The sequence below is a fragment of the Pholcus phalangioides genome, unplaced genomic scaffold (genome assembly GCF_987345545.1).
Source record: "Pholcus phalangioides strain wild (caught in Gottingen) unplaced genomic scaffold, Ppha-v1.0 ptg000008l_1, whole genome shotgun sequence".
NCBI lineage: Eukaryota > Metazoa > Arthropoda > Arachnida > Araneae > Pholcidae > Pholcus > Pholcus phalangioides.
This window is the reverse complement of record NW_028301601.1, coordinates 7,304,671-7,323,726: the sequence shown is the minus strand read 5'-3', so window position 1 is coordinate 7,323,726 and position 19,056 is coordinate 7,304,671.

The window sequence follows — 19,056 nt, the reverse complement described above, 5'->3', positions numbered from 1 at the left end:
ATGCATTGAAAAAATCAACATGCAAAAAAAAATGCAGATATATTTTTAAAATGCATATTTTCTATTTCTTAGTGCATATTCATTTACAAAAAAATATTCCCACATACACATATATTGCATATGCAAATAACTTCTGTATATTTTTTATTTAGGCTGTTTTAATTGCTAGCAATATGCGTAACAAAAGAATTTTGTTGTTATTTCTAAAGAAATTGAACGCTTTTGATACTATCTCTAGAAATGACGTTACAATAAAACAGTTGATGATTTGGAAAAAACTACAAACATCTCTATTAATATGCCAAATTTCAACTACGGAAAAAAAACCTATGTTGTGAAAATATTACAAATATTATTAAACTAGTAATTTGAAATAGCTAACAAATTGATACCAATGTCATCTATTTTTGTTGTGAACTGTTCGAGATAAAGCGGAAAACAATTTATTACGAATCAGGACAGTGGGCCTGGTGCCCAGATGGGAAGAGATATTAAAACCAGAGTAATGTCATTGAATGCACCTTTGCAATGCGCATCTTCGTTATCGCTGCTTTTGATTTGAGTTGCGTACTTCCTGAGATAAATGAGCGTTTAAAGAATTTAGTCACACAACTTTTTTGCGAATGCCTCAGCATCGTCAGGCGATTTTATAAACTCAATGATATTATTAGAATTTCTTGTGACCAAATAAATTGCAAAGGTTTTTTACAGCTGGCTGATGCGAAGATATATTTAGGAAAGAGAAAATTCAACACAATCTGACACATAGGATCCTATGTTATACCCGTAGCTTCTACCACCCCCTAGAACATTTCATTGCCCTCAAGGGGAAGTTAACACCCACATTGGGAATCACTGGTCTAGAGCGTTCACCCAGAAAGTGAAAGGATGTGGGTTCATTTCCCCGCAAGAACAGTCTGAGGTATATTTACTCTTGCCGCCTGTGGGCGACACAAATTTCGCCGCCCCCCCCCCCTTCTCTCGTTCTAGTTTAATTTTCTTGATCACTCATTCCTCAAATTTGCCACCCCCATGCTATAACCTGCTTAGCCCCCCCCCCCACCCTCCTGGTGAAAACAAGCACAATCACCCGTTATTTTCATATGGCATCCACATTTCAGCATCGGTGAGATAATTCCAGAATTAATGAAAGAAAATATTCTAGAATTAATGTAAGAGATAATTTCAGTATTGATAAAAGTGATGTCCAAAATTAATGAAAAAGATAATTTTAGCATTACTGAAAGAGATAATTTCAACATTAATGAAAGAGGTAATAATAAAATTAATGAAAGATAAATCCAGAAAAAAGGAAAGAGGTAATAATAAAATTAATGAAAGATAAATCCAGAAAAAAGGAAAGAGGTAATTCCAAAATTAATGAAAAATAGATAATTCCAAAATTAATGAAAAAGAGGTAATTCCAAAATTAGTGCAAGAGACAATTCCAGAATTGATGAGATATAATTTCAGAATCAATGAAAGAAATGATTCCAGCATTAATGAAAGAAACAAATTCAGAATTGATGAAAGCAATTATTCCAGAAGTGATGAAAGAAATAATAATTAATAAAGGAAATAATTCCAGAATTAATGGAGAAAAATTCAAGAATTGATGAAAGAAATTATTCTAGCATTAATGAAAGAAATTATTCTAGCATTAATGAAAGAAATTATTCCAGTATTAATAAAATAAATAATTTAATCTTTTTTCACCTTTATATAGAGATGAGTTCTCTATCCTTTTTTAATCTTTAAAACCCAATATTTAGAGACCAAAGTGTAAATTTCTATGGGCAAACTGCCAGGCGGGAACTTTGTTTCACCTAGTCATGTGATTTCCTTGCATTTGATGTCGTTGCCGTTGCGTTGGCTGGATGCTCCCTCCAGTAATATAAGCTTGATGCAAGACTAGCGGCTAAAAATCCGACATTCCCTGGTGAACTTGACCAATCACAGAGGAGCGGGAGTGAGTTACTCTCGAACCGGTCGTTACTTCGTGTGGAAGACTTCGGAAACGGTTCGGAACTTACAATGCGCAAGTGTGTTCTCGTAATGTTATAATATTCTGCGCTCTTTTCTCATCATTTTTTTCTGGTTCATCTTTATTTTTTTCCCATCAATATTTTCTATATAGTTCTCTTTTTTTCATCAATTTCCTGTTCGTTTGTGTTTATGTACTTGAGGTTAATTGATTTTTATTTTATAATTATGTTTCCTACATTGTGTATTATTCTGTTTTTATTTTTCCTGCATTAAATACATTTTCCTGTTATTTTTCCTATATTACGTATATTTTTGTTTTTATTTTTTTTACATTACATGTGTTTTTATTTTTCCTACACTAAGTACATTTTCCTGTAATTACTTTTCTTACATTACATGTACTTTTCTGTTTTTATTTTTCCTGCATATTAAGTACATTTTCTTGTAATTATATTTTCTACAGTAAGTATACTTCCCTGCAAAGGATAAAAAATCTGAAACCCCCTCCTCGAGAAAATTCTACGTACACCTATGCTTTCCTGTAATTAACTATTTGTTTAATTTCTGTCAACCCCTTTTAAATATGAATCAATAGAATTAAAGAAATCTTTGGGATGAAATAAAATAGAATTTACCATGTCTAAGTCTCTTCGCTTATGCCGTTTCCATGATTTATTCAATGTGGGAAGGAACCAAAAAAAAAAAAGCTGTCTAAATTCATTAACATTTGCACTTTCAAAGTGGCTTACTACAATTCCTGCTGGTATCACTGAACTTTTGTGACAAGCTTATGACTTTTGAATTTAGAAAACTAATCATTGCCACAACCCTTAAGGTTTTTCTTGACTTGGTGCTATGGATACAACACATCCTCAGACCGATATTTTGGGGTTAGCTCATGATTAGTGGTAAGTTATTAAAAGTTGTTTTGCCCCACTGTTTGGGATGGTCAGCTCAAGTTGGTTTTCCAATTTTAAGGTGCAAATCTAAGCCAAACTGCCATTTAACCCTTTAAGTGGTTTTTGAAATTTTCCTGATCAACATTATAATTGCCACATTTGAAATTGCCAAACCTTGCCATTACGTGTGTGGCTTTCTATGAAGAGAAACCTTTTTGTATTATTTTTTCTTGCTTCTTCTTATCTAACCTATAACAATAGCTAACTCCGCTCACCGACAGTTGATTGGTTGGAGGGGAACGGAAAACATGTTTTATTGTAAAAACAGTTTCACTGCATTTTTATAGAAGACAAAATATTTCGGGGTAACAAATAAAGCAGATCAGGTTTGACAAGATATCTCAGGATTGCCGCTGAAAGGGTAAAAAAGGTCTCTTTGGGCAGAGCAACATGGTCTATAATATTAAAAATTTAATGCATGATCATGTTTATTTTTAATATTGTAGAATCGTGCCTGCAATGTCTTATTTATGGCCTTAACCTCTTGGCTTTTAGAATAATTGTTTATTCTAGTTTATATCTGTTTATCTACTGTATATATATGTTTTATGGGCATCTTTTTATCAGCCACCTCGTTGGGCATTTTGTCTGTTGTGGCGTTGTATTTGTATTATCTTCAATGGTATAGAATGTCTGTGATCTCATTATGATTTTGATGATCCTCTCTACTATATCAAGAAATTGCTTATTCTATAATGTATAAAAATTCAAAACAACATGTACATCTGCACAGTATTACAGAATACTATGAAAAATAACATTTTCAACCTATGGAAATACAAGTAGCAATTAAAAAAAAATTTCAATTTCAAAATATATACAATCATGTTTATTTCAAATTGCCTTTGGGACTATGACAACTATGTGTGCAACTTTATTTATGTTAAACGTCATTCAATAACATGACTTAATAAAAAATTTTGTGTTCAAAAGTTTTTTCCCTCTCACTGTGTATAATTATTTGTACATTTCTATTCTCACAAAAGTTCAAATATTACGTAAGCACCAATAGGGAAAAATAGGGTTTTGTATTTGCTTTTAATAGCAAGGAAGGGAGGGATTGGAATGATTATCTAAGCATTTGGATGAGAACATATTGGCATGGCTTTATTCAAATCGGATTTGAAGAAAAAATTGAATATATCATCAGTTTATTGAGGGAGGTCATATAACTATAGTACCTTGGCTAACAAATGCCTCTACTGGTGAATTTTTTTGCAAACAATTTTTTTTTCTTTAGTTTTTCTGCCTTGGCTAACGGATGTGATTAATGAACATTTTCTTTGATACAAATGCAAGCAACAACGTGAATCAGCTGCATCATGAGCTGAATTTAAGCTAATCATTGTCAGAATGTCACTCGAGCATTGATTTACACACATCCCCTTTTTGTGATTTTTTCTGCAGATGTACCAAAACACAAATGGATGGGGGACACCTACACACTCGACTGTGTTAATACTGGCTTAAGCAGAATAAAGCTGGTGTTTATTGTGTGCATAGTTTAAAATAAAAAGATCTTACGTATCTCATACTCCTATAAATTCTCATTCATTCCAATTTCAAAGGTATTCATTTTAGCGTTTGGTCAGTTTTTATCGTCTTTATGATATTCCTTGGTATTTTAAAAAAACTTGTCTTTAAACTGTGAGTCATACCTGGAATAAATGAAATAATATTCCATAGAAACTTATGGGAAATTGTGTTTCAACAAACGAAAGTGATTCTGAAATGAATGTCTTCATACAGTACTGTATTCTCATTCAGAGCCGCGGCTAGATACTTTGTCACCCAGGGCAAGCCGGAATTTTGGCACCCCTTGCATGCAGAGGAAGCAGTTAAGGGTGAATTTGGTGTCCCTTATGGTTCAGAACCCGGGACACCAGACCCGCCTGCAGCCCTATCCTCATTTCCAACCAAATCGAATACAGTATCTCATACAACTAAAGACATAATTATCAAAAATTTCCTGTTAATTGAGCATTCATCGCACTGATATTGATTTTTAATAGAATCATTGTTCACCCTTTTAATCAAAGCATTGATATGTTATTTGGAACATTATGCATCAGTACTTGGACCAGATCAAGGTGATAGTCCCATTTGACATTTTAATGAAACTCACAGGGCGGGCACTAAGATATGCTACACATATTAGTAAACAGCTCAGCAAACCATGCGTTGAAGATTATCGTTCAGATGAAAGGGGTTTTGAAACCAACTTGATCGATGCTCTTCTGGGCATTCAAAATGTGCATGCACTATTACGGAATCAAAAAGAGATATTTTTAGTTTTGCTGGCAAGATGTTAGTAAAATATTATAAAGCACAATGGCAATTGATGATTGTTTTGTTGATTCGTAGAGGTGCTCACCTCAGCAGTGCAATGTCCTGAAATCTCAATCTATTCTCCTATAGTTCGTTTCAGGTTAACTTTGCAGTAAAGAGGAAGCTACGAGGGAACCACTCGTTGCTATGACAACGAAAGCCTCTTAACCAATGTATCGATGCGCAGCCTCGGTAACGTATGGTTGATTCTCGCCAATCTCGCAGAAAAAATATTTTTTTCGTATAACGTAATGCTTGTAGAAAAAATTGCAGTCAGTTAGTAACAATTAGCTAATCAAAAAAAAAAAAAAAACATCGTCGATACTTTCAGAAATTAAAGTGGGGGTTTTGAAAAAAAAAATCACTTTTTTTTATTGAAAAGTATCTTAGTAACTTCTATTAACCCGGTTTTCACGTTTGAATTTGGGAATAGCCCCAAATAATAATAATAAAAAAGATACGGAAAAATTTAGAATTCTTTTACTCACTTTTCTTGCCGAAATTTCCGTCGCTCACCCACCCGAACGCATATACGTCAATGCCACTTGTTATCACTACAGTTTTAGTCATTTTTTATGGATTCCCATTCTATGGAATCCTCACTTGAAGTTGTAGAACTATAAGATTCTCTATTACTTATTAATTGTTGTTGCTCCAACATGTGTTCCATCAGGCCACCTGCAATCCAAAATTCCTCTTCTTTTCAATAACGTGCTTTATGCATTATTGCCAAAAAGAACGGCGAACGTTTTAGCGTGTCTATCTCTGGTGAAAAGATACAACTGTCACAGAAGGAAAAAATACACTGCAAGCCTAAACCATTGTGGGTCTCTCTCTCTCTTGCCTATTTATATTTATCTGGAGAGACAGCCTTTGTGTGTGTGTGCAAAAGAGACATTACTTATGTCAACACCCTCCGCTATCGGCTATTGGAATTCAGAAACCACCCCTATCCCAAGAACACGGCAAGAAATAGATAATTAAAAAAAAAGGGGGGCGCCTGGAACCGTAACTTACACCCATAAAGAGAGCCTCTCACAACGGTAACAGCGCTGTCGAGAAAGAGGGACTTTTCCTGTAATCTGTAAGTGAATATCTGAATTTGTTGGAGGTTATTTTCGGGAGAACAAAAAAACCTGATTGAATATTCGTCTGGGTGTGTAGGCCTATAACTACATGCAAAACTGAATGGAAAAGTGTATTTATTGGAAAATTCAACAAAATGACGATATAATATATATATAATTATACAACCAAAAAAAAAGCACGACAGTGATATTGGCGGGGAAAATTTCTTGGAAATCGCGCCAAAATGTTCTTGAGCTCGCCATGGATTTTTGATAATGGTAACCAATATTTTTTGTAATTTAAAAATTTTTAACAAATATACATTGGTTCAAAACGGTATTTTTTCAGTATCTATTTCCTCTCATCGCAAGCTTTCAAAAAACATTTTGAATTTACAGAAATTAATGAAAACAGTACAGATATTTTTATACAATATTTCATTAAAATTATTTGAATTTAAATTTTTAAATTCAATTTTCATCTCTTGGAGGTCACGAGGGGGGGGTATACATTATACAATATATTATTATATCCCCCACCCGCGTATCTCTCAAAAATGGGGAGGGCAGCCGAAGCCCCCTTGGCTAATAACGGTACTAATCTAGAAGGTTTTGGTCCAGTTTACTTGATTATGCTGACAAGTGGGGTTGGGGAGGGGTAAAAAAAAAGGAATATAATTTTGCTTAAGTAATACTTGAACGGTCCATAGTTACGGCCCAACCAATTCCTTTTGGAACTATTTTAACTTTTCTCCAGCTCCGAAGGTTTCAATCTGTTGTTTTTACCTCTCTTACAGTATTTACGCCGCTTAATTTACGGTTCGAGAGTAACTAATTCCCGCTCCTCTGTGATTGGTCGAGTTCACTAGGGAATCTGGGATTTTTAGCCCCTAGTGATGCAAGCCTCAGAATCTCTGTCATCTGCTTCTCTCAGGTTACTTGTTTTGGACGTCTCCTTATGTCCTGAAAAAAGAACTGAACTGGCAGTTCGAACTTCCAGTTCTGTTTGTGAGCTTGACTTATAGGGAACCGAACAAACCGTCTGTCGTCTGCACATTTAGAGGTTCTTTGTTTTGGACGTCTTCTTATTCTCAAATAAAATAACCGAACTGTCTGTCGTCTGCTTCTCTCCAGGTTACTTGTTCTGTACGTCTCCTTATGTCCTGAAAAAACTACTGAACTGGCAGTTTAACCTTCCAGTTCTGTTTGTGAGCTTGACTTATAGGGAACCGAACAAACCGTCTGTCGTCTGCTCATTCAGAAATTCTTTGTTTTGGACGTCTCCTTATTCTCAAATAAAATAACCGAACTGTCTGTTTAAATTTCCAGTTCAGTTTCTGAGCTTTGTTTATAAGGAACTCAGCGGGATAAAGAATATAGTTTTTTTACTTTTAACTTCATTATCACCACATGAGTCACTTTTAAATTTGAAATTAGATGGCAGCACATTACTATAAAGTGGAGTGTGGGAAAATTCACTTTTTACGATCTTACCTGTCGTTTGCTTGTGTGTAGGTCGTTGGTTTTGGATATCTCCTTGGGTCTTGAAAAAATTAACTGAACTGGAAGTTTGATCTTTCATGTCTCAGCTTTGTTTATAAGGAGCAAAGCTGAATGAAGAATTTATTTTTTTATACCTGATCTCAGGGCCGTCTTAAGAGCATCATGGGTCCCCGGGCCAAGTCATCTTTCTGAGGTCCTACCAGGCAAATTCTCGTAAATTTCAACCGGATCTCATTTTTGTGAGGCCCCTTTTCTCTTGAGGACCCCGGGCCGTGCCCGGGTGGGCCCATGCCTTACGACGGCACTGCCTGAGCTTCGTCATCACCACATAAGGCACTTCTGATTTTGAAAGTAGATATTTGCAGCACCAACAATATTTTAAAAAATGAATGTCGTAAAGTATTTTACAGTATTAAATTCATTTTAATTCCCTTGAAATTGTTACTTTATAGTATTTATTATTATTATTACTTTATAATATTTATAGGACGTGCTGGCCTAGTCTGGAAAACTGAATGCATTTATCGCACCCACGTCCTGCGCAGGGGTCGCTAGGATGGGATCTTCGTTGGGGCCAAGAGGACAGATTTTTCACTGGTCCCTCGATAAGGAATTTATAGTATGAAAAAAACAAAAATTAAGAAACAAAAAAAAAAATGAAATAAGAAACTAGGCTGAAGCCTTTCAGCCTCCACAGAGGTCGTGCGACTTGTGCAGCCACATGGGGCTGCACCCATCTCTAGGAAAGGGTGCCGAATTCGAGTTGGAAGATAAAAAAAATTGTTGATCTGAGAAATGTCATGGGGGGGGGGGCACCAAAAATAATAGATCCCGCACAGCAGAGATTCCTTTCTCTTTCCTGCCCGTACCCGTTGGTACATCAAGGCCACCTTAAGACCATCGTAGACCCTGGACCACAGCTAGAGGTTTGGTCAGCTGTGTCCTGCAAGCATTTTTGCACTCTCTTGTAATGTTGAAGCACAGATTAAACGGTGAAATTTGTTCCCCATCTGGTCCACGATGCGATTCACCAAACCAGATGGCTCCGCCCTAGTTGCAGCCCTGCATAAGCCCTGTGGCGAAGTGATTTTTCTGAGCCTTCCCCCTCCTATCTGGCTAGAAAAAAATACCTGCCTACAAATTTGCGTGTTTATTCTAAAATTTTTCTACCAGATCGTATATTCACCAGCCTCCTTGCTACAGTTGAGCCCCGTCTCCTCCTGGCCGTGCTCGAGTGCCTCCCCCCCCCCCAGCATTAAGACGACGCTTGCAGGGGGGGGGGACATAATCAGCCGATAAAATACAGTACTTGTCAATAGGGAGTCGCCCATAAAATTCTTATCGTAAATATCAAGTATTAGGGGGCTATTCAAGTATTACGTCAGCATTGATGGTGGGGGGGGGGGTTTCCGATTTGCTGCCTTTTGATTACAAGGGGGGGGGGAGGGGGGTTGGATAATGTTTACGTCATCAACCACCCTTTATGAAAATATGAAATTTTTTTACTGACATCTAGCTCGGTGCGCCAAAAACGAGAAAAACCTTCCGATAGTTTGTAGACACCCTCGAAGCAACATTCCCCCCTATTAATAAGTGCCCTACAGAGCCACTTTAGTGATCTCTAAATGTTTCGCGGATCCAAGTGATCTGGAAATCTGTCCGCGCCGCTCAAATGCTCTGGAAATGTACCACGGGACACTTAAGCGATCTGTAAATGTGCCGCTTACTTCATTTTTACAAAATTAGGTTTGAGGAGGGCAGGCGGCCATATTTGGTTAATGGGCCAAGGGCCTTTATGCGATTTATCATTATATGGCTTAGAGGGTACGTCGCAAAGAATTTATTAAAGATAAATTTTGCGCTCGTAGCCTTCAAATAACATTGAAATTAACAGAAATTTATTATAATAACATATAAAGGTATTTTCTTCCGAAATTTTAATTAAAAAAAATAATTTTTTTTTTTTTTTTTTACATCCAAAAAATAAATTTTTGATCATCGGGGGGGGGGGGGGGGAGGGAGGCTTTCCACACCTGCGTACGTCTCTGATCCCACCAATATGCGTTGGGATTCACAGGGGCACAGCTGATGACGAAATTTTGCTGACAAGGGGGGAAGGGGGTAAAAAATGGCTAAAAATTTGCTTACGTTATACATACTTCAACGGCCACTTACACTATAAAACATCGCAAAAGTTTTTTTATAGAACTTGAAAAATGTAACTAATAAGGGTATCGGTTTCACTCTTGGTTCTTACAGTTTCAACCAGATCTCATTTCACGGTCCCTGTGCTGTGCCCGGTTGGGCCCATGCGTTAAGACGGCACTGGCCTTGTGCCCCGGCAGGGCCGTAGCAGGAGAAGGTGGACTTGGGGATCCTGAGTCCCCCCGAAAGGTGATAAAATGACCGAAAAAGGGGAAAAGATGGCCAAATCTATTGTTCTATCTCTTTGGTTCCCCGAAATGAAAATGGTCCCACTCCAAACAAAATTTTTGGCCTGTCCCAGGGACGGTTCTATTATCATATTTTTGTTTTTTACCACCGTAAATTCACTTTAGAGGGGCCCGTCAAAGATCCCAGCCTAAGGATCCTACTGCAAGATGTTGGGGGGTGGGGGGGCGCCGATTTTCCGACAGGACACACGCTCTTTCTCGGGGTCTCATAATTTTTCGGGCCTCCAAATTAAAACCAAAAATATTTGACCTCAGTAGAAGCCAGTGATTTATTTCGGAAGGGGCAGTGCTGTGTTAACGCATGGGCCCACCAGGGCACGTCCCGGAGGGCCCCTCAACTACAAAAGGAGCCCAGTGATAATAAGGTCTGGTTACAATTTTCAGTAGTTTGAAGGCGGGTATTTCTAGCTTGGTGAGAGAGGGCGGCAGAAAAATCACTTTGCCAGTGTGGGCCTATGGTGCACTTAAGACGGCCCTGTGGAAGGAAGGGAGGTGTAACCAAAGGATAGAGCAACAAACTCTTGATCATGTTATTCCATTTCTTTCTCCCTGATGATTGATCGACTGAGTTAATGTGAATGCTTTATAAATGTTAACTCAAAATTTGTCGAAAAAGTTCCTTGTGATCCTCTTACAAATCCGGTTTGCTCCCCTCCAAAGGTTGATCTTGCGTAAGACCCTATGATATGCGATATGATTGACAGCCCGAGACAGAAACTGGTGTACCTATCGTGTTGTATGTATTGAGAACATTCTTCAGTAACACCTTTCACAAGCCACATTTAAGTCATTGGCAGGACGAAATGTGCCCGCCTAGGACTTGCATTGTCCAAAATCAAATACTAATTTTTTATGCTGGGGGTAAAGGGCATTATGTCCATTTTCTTCAATATTGGGAAGTATTTTTGTTGCACTATGAATAGGTAAGGGACAACAATTTATTCACATTTCAATAAATAACAGGGATATTCACGTTACAAAACAAGTGAGCAGCTCCATAGAAAGACATACTAAAAAAAATCATTAACCCTTTATACCCTGACGGTATTTTAAAGTACCAAGTTAGATAATTTGTTTTGAACTAACTAATTGTTTCAAAATTATATCGTTTTTTTCTTCTTTAATTAGAACTAAAATGGCCTAACAAATCTGTGGTCAGAACATGATAACTCCAAAATCACATTTTTGAGATTTAAGCATTGTCATTTAAAAATAAGGAATAAAGCATACGAACAAATGCAAATGAAAATATCATACGTCAGCATGTTGTTTAGTCGTACGCACGTATTTTGTGCATATTTATGTTACTTCCATTTAGTTATAATTAGCAAGACTTACTACTAGATCAAAAAGCCATTTTTTGGAGGTATCATGTTCTGACTAAACACCACAGAAATAATTTACGTGATAACTATTTATTATTGTCATTGCATTTACACTTTTATTTCAATTTATTATAATTTTCTTCTTATTCCACTTTTCACCATGTCGGATATAAAGGGTTAAAAAGAGCTCTCTGTTCCTTAAAATTTCCTTTTTGTGACATGGTGCCCTTTACCTCCGGCATACAGAATCGTTCTTCGATTATGTATTGTTTTGCTCAAACTAGACGATAGCAGTCGACCACACAATTGCTTGAAAAAATTTACAATTATTTACCATCACCACTTCAAAATATGGAAAGTAGATTACAGCAAAAGCAAGAACACGAAACAATGCTCAACTCTGATTACATAAATACAAGGGGCTACACTTATTCTTGACCAGACGTTCCGGCATGTACCGATTCGAGAGAAATTCCGCAACGCTAATAATAGTAGCAGTAGTTGATCAAGCAGAAATTAATTCTAGACTGTAGTGCTAGGGTCATATAAATCTTCTCCTGGTATTATTTGTAGGAGTATAACCAACCCGTTTGACCAAAACATCCCTTTTCGCCATTCGCACGTTCTAACTACGCCAAGGCACCCTCGTTCTGCGCTTGACCCTCGCGCGCCATTCTGAGTATGGGGTAATAACCACCATGTGACCCGTACGGGAAAAAATGACTTTTTTCTAGTTAATGCTTTAGAAAATGTTTTTTTTCTAATTTTGTCAAATTAATTACATGCAATTGTGTGAATTTCATGAGTTGGTACCAAATACATTTGAACAAATGACATAATTTTCTACGAAGGCTTGCACTTTTGCACTCTCTTCAGGAGCCACAGACCCTTTTAGACTTAAAACTCCAGAATTACCGTCTCAGTATGTAATTTCTTTAGGAACCAGTGCCTGAACGCAATGATTACATTCTCATAAATAACGTTTTGATACTTATTTCAGAAACATTCGGCATATTTTATGTTCTATTTACACAGGCTCAGCATATGATAGTCATGGGCGGAGATACGGAGGGGGGGGGGGGCTGATCTAATGCATATATGTATAGATGAATTTACATCATCATCATCGTGCCGCCCCTCCCCCCAGACTTCCAAGTCTATCTCCTCCTATGATGATAGTACGTTTTCAATGGATTTATCGCAAAAAATTTGTCAGAATTGTCAAGTGAAGAAAACTAGGTAAAACGAATACAAATAATATATATACCTCTCTGTGTTCATTGAAGAGAGGACGCTTACTGGATTCATTCATTCATTCAAACCGAGCACAACTCCGGTCTATCGCCATAGGCAATTTACTACCGATTGAGTTGTGCCGGAAGTGCTTACTGGATGTTGCCATGAACTAATCATATATAATCGACAGACAGACAGAATTTAACTTTTCTCGTCGCTGCCCAGCCCGAAGGGGCTGCCTGGCGACTTACAGACTGCTCTTGCCAGCTATGAAGGGGGTTATAGACAAGTTTGTACGTGTTTGTGTAGATGTGAAGTGATTGTAAGTTAATAGAAAAAAAAAACCCCAAACATACAGTGCGATAAATTAATCAGAATAGTAAAATACACAAAGATCAGCCAAACTTCATCAAAATGTTACTCTATGCAATAGAGTTGATCGATAATTTCGATAGCAAGATAAAAGTACAAAAATATAATAGACAAAGATTATTACAGTTCACAGTAATTCCGACCATAACGCACCGACTATGGCACGTGCAGCACGTTTTGAGGCCTGAGAAATTGTAGTCTGTGACGTGGGTTGTAATCGATCAGCTCTCTCAGATGCTCATATTCTCAGTTCCTCATCCTTTCAAAGTGATCCTCTGAGATTTGTTGGATGTAGCTGAGGATGGTTGGAATCTTCAGGTCTTTTCTAATGTCAGCTCCTCGCTGATGTAGTTTGGGGCGCGCACAAGGGTTCTTAGTATTTTATTCTGTTGACTTTGCAGACGCTGCATGTTGGTTTTTGAAACTTGAGCCCATACTGGGGCGGCGTAGGTCATGATAGGTCTAATGATTGATTTAAACAATATGACTTTATTTTTAAGAGTTAAGTCTTGCACTTGGAAATGTAATGCGTGACATCATTCCCATGGTTTGGGTAGCCTTAGTTCTTACGTGATTTATTTGAGGATCTCTCTCTCTCTCAGAAGGGTGCAGCCGCACCGGGCTGTTAAATTTTAGTAGCCGTAAAACGGATCAAAAATACTTTACTTTGATTACATTGAATTAAATTTTGACTTCTTAACAAAGCAATAGCTTAAAATTCTGTCCAAGACAGAAGACCCTCTAGGTCTAGGATTTTTACAACCTCCTCCCAAACCTAGTGTCTGTATCTCATAAGTTCTAGCTCTGGACAAATATTATTTTTGCCCCCTCCTATACAGTGTTCGTTGAGACAGGGACTCATATCTATAATGCGAAAGGCAGCCAATTTTGGCACCCTCAAAATTCGTAGGTCAAAATGCCAATGCGAAAAACAAACAGGCCCTGCCCAAGTCAAGTTGCACGCGGATTTGTTGGCCCGGGCGCAGGACAAGAAAGAGTACTGAATATAAAACTACAAGGTTGCAAAATGAATGCTTGCCATACCTGAGAAAGAGTATTTGGTTGAAACTCTGGCAGATAAGCAGTCGTCCAGCCTGCAAGTCCTTCCATTATGGTGTTACAGATATTGTAGACATAGTACCCACATTTTGCAGCAGGGTTCCTAACATAGGCACTGGGGGCCGCAAAATACTTAGCCCATCCCTGAACATAGCTTATGCATTCAAAGTATTTAATGAATTTAATGATGAAATTATTTATCTTAAAATTGCCACCTCAACAACATATTAACGTCTAAAAATATAGCCACTATTTGAAAATTAAACATTTGTTTCATATTTTTATAAATTCCTGTAAGAGCTATGATTGAATTTCGATAGTTTGATGATTTTCTTTTACAAAATGTTATTATTACAATCATAACTCGCTTTCCAAGAGATGGCAGCAAAAAAATGTTCATCGCTTACATACCAGTCATAATCACCGCCTTGAAACAGTAAAAGGATCATATAAAATAATTATTAAGAAATCGAATGCTGTCCCTGCTTAAATAAATGACAACCATATTTTTATGGGCAGAGTGTATTTTCTTCCATACATTTTGTCAGTTCCTTGTTTAAATTCCTTAGTTTGGATTTCTGTATTTGCAAGGGTCGCAATCTTTCCACAAGGCGGGCCAGATATGCTAACGGCATTTATGCAAAGAGGGGCATAAGTGTTGCTCCCCTTCCCACTCCCCCTAAGACGATCAAAAAAATTATAATTTCTTTGAAATATTTTTGTAAAAAAAAAAATTGAAGTATCGAAAGGAATTTCTTTTATATATATGCCGGCATCTTGATCAATTTGTTTCAATTAAAATGCTTTTTGAAGGTTAGTAACTCGGGAAGAAACTTGGACGCTGTCAGATCTAAAAATATATAAAAATAGCAATTAAATGGGAAACAGGCATCTTATATATGACGAAAGGAAAAGACTTGAACTTTTCAGTGTTAACTGTTTAAGTGCCAGTTAAGGCACTCAAATATCACCATCAAAATATTCATAAACCCAAGGCCGTAGCGAGGGATGGGAACTTGAGGGTCTGGTCCTCCTACCAAAATGTGAGAAAATGGCCAAAAAAGGGAAAAAAGATGGCCAAATCTATTGTTCTATCACTTTGGTTCTCCCCCGAACGAAATTTTTGGCTACGTGCCTGCAGGAACCACTCTCATTTCATTCTAATCATTTTCATACGTAGATTCCGCCACGTATATAATTATAAGCATGAACTCACTACAGCACTTCTCAAATATTTCGAAAGCTGCATCTGGCAACAGCATACCCACCGCCTTCTTCAGCGGCACTATACTCAAAACAACACAACTATACCCCCCCCCCCCATTCCACCCCTTCTTACGGCATTAGCCAGTGACTTTTTCAATATATTTCCTGTAAATTTTGTAAATTCCGTTGACGTAATTAAAAAAAAAAGTCCTTTACTGGAGTTGTCCGCTAACGGGAGTGTCTGTTATGAGAGGTTCCCACTGTGGAATAATTGTGCTTCTTATGATACGAAAGAGTATTATAAGTGGCGCGTTCCTTGGTTAGAAGGGCCTTCTGGAATCAACAGGTTGCATAGAAATTTCCAATTTTTCAGATTTAACCAGCTACATCATTAATAAAAACTTAACATTTCCACTAATTTTCTTTCAGAACGGAACATTTCCAAAATTTATATGGAAATTATTTCCTTGAATGTTGATCAAGAAACATAATATACAGTTGACGCTCGATATAACGACCTCCTTCGTCCCGTCGAAAACGGACATTGCATAGGGAGTGTCGTTATGTCGAAAGCAAAACGTATATGATAGTCGTTCTATGAAAATATTTGGGATTTATCGTACTGATCGTTGTAATGGAATGGTCGCTGTTACGCGAGGTACCGTTATGACGAGCGTCGACTGTATATTTAAATATTCTTACGTCACTCCCTTATGCTATTTTCCACTTACGTAAAGCCAGTACATTCCAGAGAGAAAAAAGGTTTTTCACATCTACTGTAAATTTAGTAATAGCGGAAAAATGTTCATTTTGAAAATAAACCTCCTCAAATATCACTAAGATTGGCCGAAGCTACCGCGTAATTTCGTTCGTACATTAGGGACGATATAATCTCTAATAATACAGTCCACGGCGTTTGATGTAATCACATGGAGACTTGGGTTTCTGATAACGATAAGCGACTATATCCTAAAAGTCCCGTTTGCAAGTGCGGTGACCATACATCCCGTTTGGGCGAAAGAGATGCATGATAAACGGGTATTGATAAAATGGGACGACTGTTTTTTCTGTCCACATAATTGATTGCAAAATGTTCAATCGTTCCATTTTTTTAAAATTTCATTCTAAAATGGGACTTCTGTTTTTTCTTGCCCTTACAAATAAGTTTGGTTAAACCAGTGACTCTTAGTCTTTTTCATCCCACATGGCTCCCCCCCCCCCCTTTGCACGATATTTTCTTCCCGTGGCTCACTCGTCATACCCTGGGCTCTCCATCTCCTTGCAGGAGAAAGATTCTTGAATTGGATTTAGTCAAAATTAAACTTATAATGAACAAAAACTTTATAAATACGATTTAGTCCTGTATAACCCTTGGCCAGGCACGGATTTGGAAACGGGGGTTGGTCATCCCTCTCAAGAGCAGAATGGAATTATATGAGAAAAATTTGTCTGTGCAAAATACGGGACGATCCAGCGAATCTACACAATAAACCGTCTTCGGGTCTTTGTCCCCAAGCCATGGGGACATGGATTAAGATGGCATTATCGAATTATTATTGTATTGTATAGTCACTTTTTTTCCCTCAACATAACTTGGAAGTTTTATTTCTTCACATATCTCTGTGGCCCCCTTCACCACTTGTCGTGGCTCCCCTTTCATATGATTTTCAGCAGTGCCTCCCCAGAATATCCCAGTACCGCAAGGGGTCATATGGCCCAGGTTGAGAACCACTGGGTTAAACCTTACCTTCAGCATGCGCAAAAAAAAACTTTCAAAGAAAAAACAATGATAACATTATCCGAAGTCCTGATAACTAAATGCATTTTTCTTATGTTATGATATCGATTTGTTCCGTTCTTTCCAAAAGTGATAATACTCGAATCAGGGCCGTTGCTAGCCATTCCTGGGCTCTGTGCAGGAATTTGAATTTAGCCCCTTCTGGTTCATTAGGCTAATTGTGCCCCTCCTTCCAAGTGGGTCCTGTGCGGGAGCTCCTGTTGCACCTGCCTAGTTACGGCCCTGACTCGAATGACAACATTATTCGTGATTATAATAAGCTACGTGTCGAGACTGTACCGAAAAAAGTATCGTTAGTGATATTTAATTAGTATACAGCCGGATATTCATCGTTGCCGTTCATAATATAGAAGTCCCGAATCCAGAGGCGCATTTATGGTTTTACTCCTGTGGACTACACGAATCTTGCCGCCCTTCTCCCATTCCAGTCCCAAATTCCTAATTTTCTTGACTACAATTTCCCCGAATTTGCCTCCCTATGATATAAATCGCTCTTGGCCTCTCCCACACTCATGTAAGTAAACCTGTGTCTCTAAATCTGTTTTCGTCACTCACATGCTTGTACACTGTTTTGGTCACTCACATGCTTACACACTGTTTTGGTCACTCACATGCTTGCACACGTTCTAGGTCACTCTTTTGCTCGCTCACTGACATGGTTCCTTACTGTATAGGTCACTCTTTTGATTATTTGCACGTTTACACATGCTCTAGGTTATTCTTTTGGTCATTCCCATTATCCCACACTTGCAGGCGCTCATGGTCACTTTTTTTGTCATTCACATGCTTGCGCTTGCTCTAGGTCACTCACTAACCTAACCCCTAGCTCTGTATGTCACTCTTTTGGCCATTCACGTGCTTGTTCACGTTCTAAATCGCTCTTTTGCTCACTCACGTACTTTCAAACCCCGCAGATCAGTCACTGATCTAACCCCTCGGTGTCTGGGCAGATTTATTGAGGTTTATACAAATTCTGCCGCACTTTCCCAATTCTACTCTTTCTTACACTAATTACTCAAATTACTCAAACACTTACACTAATTTTCCAAATTTCACTCTCCTCTAAACTTGCCGCCCTGTGGGTAATTATTCCGTTAAACCCCCACCCGTTCTCCCGTAAATACGCCACTGCCCGTATCTCCTTCGTCATGAAATCATAAAGCGGAGGTGCACAACCTTTTCAGTCCGCGGGCCTGAATAAATTTTGGAAACGGTATTTCGGCCTTAAACTTATACATAAATGACTATATGATCCGTATTTCAGGGGATAATTCCGTAATTTTGGCAATCCAACCAATTTCCCGTTTTTTCCCCCTATTTTCAATAAGGTTTAGTTGAAATCAAGAATAAAGATTATTTTTCATGACCAATAATTATGTGACTCCATTATAATCAATTATAGCCGAATATAAATATATTTGTCTCGCATATTTATCAAACATATATAGGGAGCCTGCTGCAGGGCCGTCTTAAGAGTGTCATGGGTCCCCGGGCCAATTGATTTTTCTGGGACCCTACCTAAAAAATTCTCGAAAATTTCAGTTAGTTATCATTTTTTTGAGGCCCCCGGGCCGTGCCCGGGTGGGCCCATGAGTTAAGACGGCACTGGCCTGCTGTTTTTTGGTAAATTAAATTTTGACTTGCAGTAGCCCTCATTTTCCACGATTGGCGATTTTTCAGGAATTTTAGTTATAGGTGGCAACTTTACTTGCCTTTTCTTGCGACTGTAAATGGCAACTTTACTGCCTGCGACAATTATTTCGA